This window comes from Ornithorhynchus anatinus, chromosome 2 (assembly GCF_004115215.2).
Source record: "Ornithorhynchus anatinus isolate Pmale09 chromosome 2, mOrnAna1.pri.v4, whole genome shotgun sequence".
Classification (NCBI taxonomy): domain Eukaryota; kingdom Metazoa; phylum Chordata; class Mammalia; order Monotremata; family Ornithorhynchidae; genus Ornithorhynchus; species Ornithorhynchus anatinus.
In genome coordinates this window covers 53681377-53690443 of record NC_041729.1, presented here as the reverse complement: position 1 = coordinate 53690443, position 9067 = coordinate 53681377, and the positions used below count along the sequence as shown (strand labels likewise).

Here is a 9067-nt window from a genome sequence, read left to right as displayed (position 1 = left end):
CCCACATCTGCCCCTTGCCTGCTGTGGAACCTTGGGCAAATCCTCATCTGCAAAATGGGGATTAAGACTGTAAGTTCCATGTGGGGCGAAGACTGTGTCCAAACTGATTAGCTTGTATCTACCCCAGAGCTTAGTACAGTGCCTGACACATAGTAAGCGCTTAACAAATACCATTCTGGAAGCAGCATGGCCTAATGATGATGTTGGTATTTGTTAAGCGCTTACTACGTGCCGAGCACTGTTCTAAGCGCTGGGGTAGACGCAAGGGAATCAGGTTGTCCCGCGTGGGGCTCACAGTCTTAATCCCCATTTTACAGATGAGGTAACTGAGGCACAGAGAAGTTAAGTGAATAGAGCATAGGCCTGGGTGTCTGCAGGACCTGGGTCTTGTCACAGCTCTGCCACTTATCTGCTGTGTGACCTTGGCAAGTCACTTAACTTCTCTGTGCCTCAGTTCCCCCATCTATAAAATGGGGATTAAGACCGTGAACCCCATGTGGGACAGGGACTGTGTCCAACCTGATTAGCTCGTATCTACCTGAGCGCACTTAGAAGGGTGCTTCACTCATTGTAAGCACTTAACAAATGCCATTATTATTATTATGATTATCCAGGAAGGTACTAATGGTCATTCATGACTCTGAGGGAAACTTTCCTCCTCCTGAGGAAGAAGATTACATTTAGAGAGTGAGGCCCTGCCACATCAATGAATAAGGTTGTTTCCCTTCCCCACTTTAGGATAGGCATGAGGAGCCTAGACTTCCTTTCTTACCCAGAATGGACTGGATCATTTCGGTCTGGGTCAAACCACGGGGGTCTTTAGACAACAATGCCTGCATTTAATTGAAATGAACACACAAATACCAAAGGCTTTACATGCTAGAAGAGTCAAGAGGGTTAAAGAACCTCCTCCCCGGCATGCAGGGAAACGCATTAGCCCTCTGAGCTGACTTTGAGAAACATAACCCATAAAGGAGCCTTGATAATGGGGAGCCTGATGTCAGGGACGTTGCACCGAATACTGAAAACGCAGACCGCAGCAGTGTCCCCCCGGTTAAAAATCTAGAAAGGCTTAGCAAGTCATGGCCTGAGCGGAGGGCTGCTTAATGCCAATTTCCTAAGTGACAGCATCACGCTGGGTAAAAAGTCCAATGTCCCCCAAAGAAAAGGACAATTTCACACTTGCAACTGGAAGAAACCTGTCCCCAGAGAGAGAACGAGGAGCTGAGGATTTACTATCATCTATTATTAAAGCCATAGAGTTCACGCTTGCTGCCCGTCTTGACAGATAGCAGGGGATAAGGTGTTACACTTCTGATTGTAACATTGCTAGTCCGACCAAATAGCATTTGCTCTCGCCTGCCTATTAGCTAAGAGAGCAATGACCATGAGCCCTGGAACATTTATCATCCAACAAGCAGAACCTCCCGAAGACATCTTGACAGCATATCGCAGCTTTCAATGAGAAGACCTCTAAAATTAGACTAGTCGGCTCCTGATTTTAAAATAAAGAGAGCCCTTACAGAAATCTCAGCTGAAGGAAGCAAAAGCGAACAGTTCCATGTTAACAAGAAGGCGGATACCATCCAGAGTCCCAGAGAAAAGAGAAGCAGTGTTGCCTAGTGGAAAGAGCATGGGCCTGGGAGACAGAGGATCTGGATTCTAATCCCGGCTCTGCCAACTGACTGTGTGATCTTGGGCAAGTCACATGACTTCTTTTTGTTCCCGCAACTGTACAATGGGAATTAAATCCTAGTCCCTCCTACATAAACTGTGAACTCCTTATGGGACAGGGATTGGGTCTGATCTGATAAACCGGTATCTCAACCAGCATTTAGAAGCATGCTTGACACAAAGTAAGCATTTAACAGATACCATAAAAAAGCCAATCTGAAAGCAACTCTCACTGATTAATAATAATAATAATAATAATAATAGTGGTATTTATTAAGCACTTACTATGTGGCAGACATTGTACTTAGTGCTGGGGTGGATACAAACAAATTGGATTAGACACCATCCCTGCCCCATGTGGGGCTCACAGTCTCAATCCCCATTTTACAGTTGAGGTCACTGAGACACAGAGAAGTCAAGTAACTTGCCCAAGGTCACACAGCAGATGAGTGGATGAGTAAGATTAGAACCCATGACCTTCTGACTCCTAGGCCCGTGTTCTATCCTGTAGGCATGCTGTTTTTCTAGCAAAGTTTTGATTTGGAAAGCAGGAGCCAAGCTCCAGTCATTTGAGACAGGTTTGGTATTCTGGCACAAGCCTTCTGCTGCATTTCTCCTTCCTGGATGAAAGGGTGATTTTGTCAGACTTACTCAAGCCTGAGGATGACAGCTTTGGGCAGCTACTTTCTTCTGAGATCCTCAGTGTTCTTGCAAGACACCACCTCATTCGCCCTCCCCACATCCCTGACAGACTAGGAAAGGTGTAAAGGTTATTCATCCTCCTCTAAGGCCTTCTAAAAAGATACACAGAGAGGTTCCAGCAGAAAATTTAAAACAACTATCAGAACAGTTCTAGATCCAATTTTCCAGAATGGGTGGTAGTTATATCCCCGCGCAATGGATAACGCGTCTGACTACGGATCAGGAGATTCCAGGTTCGACTCCTGGCTGGCTCGACTCCGGGAACCTTAAGTTTTAGAGAAGCAGCGTGGCTCAGTGGAAAGAGCCCAGAGGTCATGGGTTCTAATCCCGGCTCCGCCACTTGTCAGCTGTGTGACTGTGGGCAAGTCATTTCACTTCTCTGGGCCTCAGTTACCTCATCTGTAAAATGGGGATGAAGACTGTGCACCCCATGAGGGACAACGTGATCGCCTTGTATCTCCACAGCATTTAGAACAGTGCTTTGCACATAGTAAGTGCTTAACATTATTATTTTTATTACTAGTCAAGATGGAAGCCTAGCTTGTTGGCCAGTTGTTTTTATTTAGCTTATTCTTATACAACTGGTCCCAGGACTGAGGCTTACCCATCAATACCCATGCGAGATGACATCATAATTGTCAATATCATAATTTAACTAGTTCATTCCAGCCCTCACGCCTTGGGACTAAGCCTTCCCCAATAAGCCTTGCCAGACAATCAATCAATGGTATTTACCGGAAGCTTCCTGCGTGTTAAGCACTGTACTAAGCACTTGGAAGAGCATAATACAATAGAGTTGACAGGCACTATCCTTGCCCGCAAAGAGCTTATAGTCTTGTGGAGGAACAAGCACACAAAGAATATTATTGTTGCAATGGAATTTATTAAAGTGCCTACTCTAGGCCAAGCACTGTGCTAAGTGCTGGAATAAATACATGATCATTCAATCAAATGGGAACCTTGTCTACAATGGGATCCCAGGGCTCATGGTCTAAGTGAGAGTGGAGAGATACTTCGAGCAATATGTATCACCCAGTGTCCCAGGCGAACAGTCTTTAGCTTCAAACCATCACAGTCTCCCCACCTCCCCAAGGTTTTAAAGGTTGTAAAGTATTGATTCCCTCAGGGTTGCACCGGGAGAGTTTCTAGTATTCTACCAGTCAAGGAGAGAGAGTCAGGCGGAGGCATATTCATCCATTCCTAGCTTGGGCAGCGACTAGCGAGTGGAAGGCAATCTGCCACAAGTCAAAACTCACCCGTGCTGGGCAGCAGCGGCACGGCAGAGAGTTGAGGGCAGAGACTCGTTTACTGCACGCAAGGAGGCAATGGTAAACCACTTCTGGATTTTGACCAAGAAATCCCAATGGATCCACTTCCAGAACGATTGCAGGTGGAAGTGGGGCAATCTGGGAGAGATGTGTCCACGGCGTCACTATGGGCCTGACACGACTTGACGGCATGAGACGACAGGACCCATTGGCTTCCCTACTTACACAGTTAGATGAGGACACTTTACTGCTGAAAGCCACAGTGCATTAGCTGGAGTGAAAGGCTTTATATCTTGCTCAATAAAGTTCTTGGTTTCACCCTGTGGATTTTTTTTTAATTTAAACGATCAGTTATCTGTAATTTTCCTGTCTGTAAAAGTACCACACCTCACTCATAAGACTCAAACCTCAGTTCTGCTTAGGTTGGAACTCCCCTATATCGATTAGTCAATCAATAGGTTTTTTTTGAGAGCTGTGTGCAGAACACTGTAATAAGTGCTGGGAGAGTATAATTTAGGTATGTGGGTATTTGTTAAGCGCTTACTATGTGCCGAGCACTGTTCTAAGCGCTGGGGGAGACAGAGGGGAATCAGGCTGTCCCACGTGGGGCTCACAATCTTAATCCCCATTTTACAGATGCGTGAAGTGACTTGCCCTAAGTCACACAGCTGACAAGTGGCCGAGCCGGATTTCGAACCCATGACCTCTGACTCCAAAGCCTGTGCTCTTTCCACTGAGCCACGCTGCTTCTCATACTACTAATAACTACTAATTACTAACCACTAATACTAACCTCTTTGTGTAGTGGTTTACCATCTCCTCCTTCCGTGCAGTAAACTTGAGTCTCCGCCCTCGACTCTCTCCCATGCCGCTGCTGCCCAGCACAGGTGAGTTTTGACTTGTAGCAGATTGCCTGCCACTCGCTAGCCACTGCCCGAGCTAGGAATGGAATGGATATGCCTCTGCTAGACTTTCCCTCCCATAGCCGAGACTGGTGGAGTACTGAAGACTCTCCAGGTGAGGTCCTGAGAAGCGAAGAGCAGTAGAAAGGAGTCCAAAATATGAAGAACGGGAACAGTAGAGCATAATAACTCTTGTTCCTCTGCAACTTCAAAAAGCCCTTTTATAACCCTCAATTCAATTTCTCTCCTGGCTGTGCAACAGGCAAGTAAAAAATGGTTGGTTTCCATAATGGATTAGGCATGAAACATTCCAAAATCTTGCCTAACTCACTTTAATGACCAGTTTGCACCTTACAATTGTCTCCTATTCTGAACCACACAAACCAGTATTATTATTATCTCTACCAACATTATATTTGTTAAGCACTCATTAGGTGTCGAGCACTGTTCTAAGTAGATACAGATTAATCAGGTTGAGAGCAGTCCATGTCCTATATGGAGCTCACAGTCTAAGAGACAACAAGTATCGAATCCCCATTTTACAGATGACGAAACGGAGACACCAAGAAGTTAAGTGAAGCAGCGTGGCTCAGTGGAAAGATTGTGGACTTCGGAGTCAGAGGTCATCGGTTCGAATCCCGGCTCTGCCACTTGTCGTCGGCTGGGTGACCGTGGGCAAGTCCCTTAACTTCTCTGTGTCTCAGTTACCTCATCTGTAAAATGAGGAGTAACTGTGAGCCTCACGTCGGACAACCTGATTATGCTGTATCTACCCCAGTGCTTAGAACAGTGCTCTGCACATAGTAAGCACTTAACAAATACCAATATTATTATTATTTGCCCAAAGTCACACAACAGACAAAGAGCAGAACAGGGATTAGAACCAAGGTCCTTCTGAATCCGGGTCTGTGCTGTATCCAATAGGCCACGCTGCTGTACTCTCTCAATCTCCCAGGACAGTGCTCTGCACACAATAAGCACTCCCTCCCTAGCAGTTTGTCAGGGCCTGCATATACCCCATCTCTAGTAGTTCTTGATGGCCTGCTCGCTCCCTCCCTTTCAGGTCTTCAGGGCCAGTTCAATCTATCCCCTTTCAGGTCTTCAGGACCTGCTCCCTCCCTCCCTTGCAGGTCTTCATGGTCTGTTTATTCTCTCCCTTGCAGGTCTTAATGGCCTGCTCACTCCCTTCCTTTAAGGCCTTCAGGGCCAACTCATTCTGTCCCCTTGCAGGTCTTCATGGCCTCCTCACTCCATCCCCTGCAGGTCTTCAAGGCCAGCTCATTCCCTCCCTTCTAGGTTCGGGGCCTGCTCCCTCCCTCCCTTGCAAGGTCTTCATGGCCTGTTTTTTCCCTCCCTTGCAGGTCTTCAGGGCCTGCTCATGCCCTCCCTTGTAGCTCTTCGTGGCCTGTTTATTTCCTCCCTTGCAGGTATTCAGGGCCTGCTCCCGCCCTCCCTGTAGATCTTCATGGCCTGCTCACGGGGACATTGCGCTCCCCTTCTCGATCCTGGGGACATTGTGCTCCCCTTCTCGGCCCCAAGGACATTGTGTCCTCGGGGGACATTGTGTCCCCCTGCTCGGGCCCGGGGACATTGTGCTCCCCAACCGCTCCCCCACTCCGCCCGAGGCGGCCATTTTGTGAAGCCCCCACTCTGCCTGAGGTGGCCATTTTGGGAAGGCCTCACTCCCTCTTCCCTCTTGAGGTGATTCATCTCTCCCGCCCCCTTCCCCGGGCGACGACGTCCTTGTTCTCACCATGTTACCTTACCTTAGCCGCCACCTACGGCCGCCACCCACCCCAGACAACCTCAGGGCCCCCCCGCCGCCACAGAGTTATTTGGTCATGAGCTCTGGAACTCTCTCGGCCGCTGGCCGCTTGACTTTGAGTCTGATCGGGTAGGGTCGGCTCGTCCCCCGACCCTGGTCATCGCCTGCTTATTAACACTATTGTAGTGTGCCTTACTGTAGCATGTTGCTATATTAGCGATCTCGCTTGTTATTGTTTATTGTCGTCAGACTTTGAATCTGATCAGGTCGCCCCTTAATCGAGTCTACCCCCGACCCTGATCATCAACCCTTTTATTAACACGACTGTATTGTATCATACTGTATCATGTTGCTATATTAGCACTACCGTATTGTATCATACTGTATCATGTTGCTATATTACCGATTTCGTTTATTACTGTTTATTGTTGTCAGTGCTGCCTCCCACCTCTCTGGCCTCGCCATGTCCCTCCTCCCCCCCCCCTTCCCCCTCCCGCCCCTTCCTATCCTCCCCTTCCCCTTCCCCTCTCTCGCTCAGCTCTTTCCCGCTCTCTCCTCTGTCTCCTCCCCCCCTCCCCTCTCCCGCCCTAGAACCCCACTTTACCAGCTCTACCCCTCTTCCCCCTCCCCCTACTCTTCCCCCCACCAAACCCCCTCTTCACCCCCTCCCCCCTTCTCTCTTCCCCACCCATGCCCCATCCCAGTCCTCTTGTCCCACTGCCACCCCTCATCCCCCTCTCCCCGTCCAGGGCCCCGCCACCTCCTTCCCATCCAACACCTCCTCTCCCCCCTCCTTCCCCCCCTCCCCCCCTTGCACCCACAGCTACTTTCAAGTGTGGCCTCTGGAACCCCGCTCTATTACAGGTAAGCTACCTTTCATCCATGACCTTTTCCTCTCCCGCTCTCTCCTCCTCCTCGCCCTTTCGGAAACGTGGCTCTCTCCCGAAGACACGGTCTCCGCCGCCGCTCTCTCCGGCGGAGGCCTTTCCTTCTCCCACTCCCCCAGACTCACCGGTAAGGGAGGAGGCGTCGGCTTCCTCCTCTCGCCCCGATGCCGCTTCCGCACTATCCCTCCTCCCCCCTCCCTCTCCTTCCCCTCCTTCGAAGCCCATATCATTCGCCTCTACCACCCACTCCAGTTACTTGTCGCCGTCATCTACCGCCCTCCCGGTCCCACCTCCGACTTCTTCAACCACCTTGACCCCTTTCTCACCTTCCTTCTCTCCTTCTCTCTGCCCACTCTGATCCTCGGAGACTTCAACATCCATACGGATGTACCCGACGACTCCTCTGCCGCCCGCCCGCTATCCCTCCTCGACTCTGCCGACCTCCTCCTCCACCATACCGCGCCCACTCACCGACTTGGTCACACCCTCGATCTCGTCATCTCCTACCACTGCACTATCTCCTCCCTCACCGACTCTGAAATCCCTCTCTCTGACCATAACCTTCTCACCTGCCTCATCTCTCACACTCCCTCCCCCTGCAAATCTTCGCTACTGCCCCACAGAGACCTCCGCTCTCTCGATCCCATCCGTCTCTCCAATAGCATCTCTCCTCACCTTGCCGCCCTGTCCTCTCTTCCCACTCTCGACGATCAGGTCTCCGCTCTCAACTCCACCCTCTCTACTCATCTCGACTCTCTCGCCCCCCTTTCCCTCCGCCGCTCTCGCTCCACTAACCCACAGCCCCGGATCACCTCCTCCGTCCGCCTCCTACACTCCTATGCTCGAGCTACTGAGCGCTGCTGACGAAAGTCCAAGCACCAAGCCGACCTCACACACTTCAAATTTATCCTTTCCTGCCTTAACTCTGCCCTCTCCTCCGCCAGGCAAAGCTTCTTCTCCTCCCTCATCGACACCCATGCCCGTCACCCCCGCCGATTGTTCCGGACCTTTAACTCTCTCCTTAGGCCCCCTGTTCCTCCCCCTCCCCATCTCTCACCCCCAATGATCTGGCCACCTATTTCCTCACGAAAATCAACACGATCAGGTCTGAGCTCCCCAAAGTCACCCCTCCGCCTCTCCCCTCCCCCCCACCGACCCCCTCCCCTACTTTCCCATCCTTCCCTGCAGTATCCTCAGAGGAGATCTCCTCCCTCCTCGCAAGTGCCACCCCCTCCACCTGCGCCTCGGACCCCATTCCCTCTCACCTTCTTAAAACCATCGCCCCTGCCCTTCTACCTTCCTTAACTTCTATTTTTAACCACTCAATCTCCAAGGGCTCCTTCCCCTCTGCCTTCAAACATGCCCACGTCTCCCCCATCCTAAAAAAACCCACTCTTGACCCCACTTCCCCCTCCAGTTATCTCCCTATCTCCCTACTACCCTTCCTTTCCAAAATCCTAGAACGAGTCGTCTACAATCGATGCTTAGAATTCCTTAACTCCCATTCTCTCCTAGACCCCCTCCGATCTGGCTTCCGTCCCCTCCACTCTACCGAGACTGCTCTCTCTAAGGTCACCCGTGACCTCCTTCTTGCCAAATCCAATGGCTCCTACTCCATTCTGATCCTCCTTGACCTCTCTGCTGCCTTTGACACTGTCGACCATCCCCTCCTCCTCCATACCTTATCTCACCATGGCTTCACGGACTCTGTCCTCTCCCGGTTCTCCTCTTACCTCTCTGGCCGGTCATTCTCGGTCTCCTACGCTGGCGCCTCCTCCCCCTCCCCTCCTTTAACTGTTGGAGTTCCTCAAGGGTCTGTTCTTGGCCCTCTTCTGTTCTCCATTTACACTCACTCCCTCGGTGAACTCA

At 50.5% G+C, this 9067-nt stretch overlaps 1 non-coding gene across 1 annotated transcript; it reads right to left on the bottom strand.

Moving 5' to 3' along the window:
* Positions 1 to 4541: 4541 nt before the first annotated feature.
* LOC114809809 lies at positions 4542 to 4679 on the bottom strand. Its single transcript, XR_003757585.1, has one exon. It is a non-coding gene; the product is annotated as a small nucleolar RNA SNORA7 (small nucleolar RNA).
* Between the last annotated feature and the right edge of the window lie 4388 nt (positions 4680 to 9067).